Source organism: Gekko japonicus, unplaced genomic scaffold (assembly GCF_001447785.1).
Source record: "Gekko japonicus isolate JY-2015 unplaced genomic scaffold, Gekko_japonicus_V1.1 scaffold3809, whole genome shotgun sequence".
Lineage (NCBI taxonomy): Eukaryota > Metazoa > Chordata > Lepidosauria > Squamata > Gekkonidae > Gekko > Gekko japonicus.
This window is the reverse complement of record NW_015168160.1, coordinates 112606-113350: the sequence shown is the minus strand read 5'-3', so window position 1 is coordinate 113350 and position 745 is coordinate 112606.

The following is a 745-nucleotide window of genomic DNA, read 5'->3' as shown; positions in this document are numbered from 1 at the left end:
GCTAACAGTGGACATGGCTGATGTGGCTACCAAGCCTCCGCTGATCGAAGCAGGACTCGAGAAATGCAGAGTCCAAACTTTGGTTCAGCTCTTTCTTCCTGGCCTGCGATCTGAGACCCCTTTACTGCACAAGCCAGGAACACAGGGAGCTGCCTTAAACTGAATCAGTCCATCGAGGTCAATATTGCCTACTCAGACTGGCAGCAGCTCTCCAGGGTCTCAGGCGGAGGTCTTTCCCCTCACCTCCTGCCTGGTCCTTTTAACTGTAGATGCCGGGGATTGAACCTTTGACCTCCTGCATGCCAAGCAGAGGCTCTGCCACTGAGCCAGGGTCTCGGGTCAAGGTCTTTCCCATCACCTCCTGCCTGGTCCTTTTAACTGGAGATGCCGGGGACTGAACCTGGGACCTTCTGCATGCCAAGCAGAGGCTCTGCCACTGAGCCAGGGTCTCAGGTCAAGGTCTATCTCTTCACCCTACTGCCTGGTCCTTTTAATTGGATATGCCAGGGATTGAACCTGGGACCTTCTGCATGCCAAGCAGAGGCTCTGCCACTGAGCCAGGGTCTCAGTAGCAGAGCCTCTGCTTGGCATGCAGAAGGGATCAAATAAGAAACTCTTGCGAAGTGTGTGCTCCGCCCCCAACATCCAGACCCGCCCCATCGTTCGTGTTGGAATGAAGCAAAATGATTGGTGATCCTTTACGAGACAAAATGGCGCCCATGCTGCTCTTCGGCTATTTCAATCT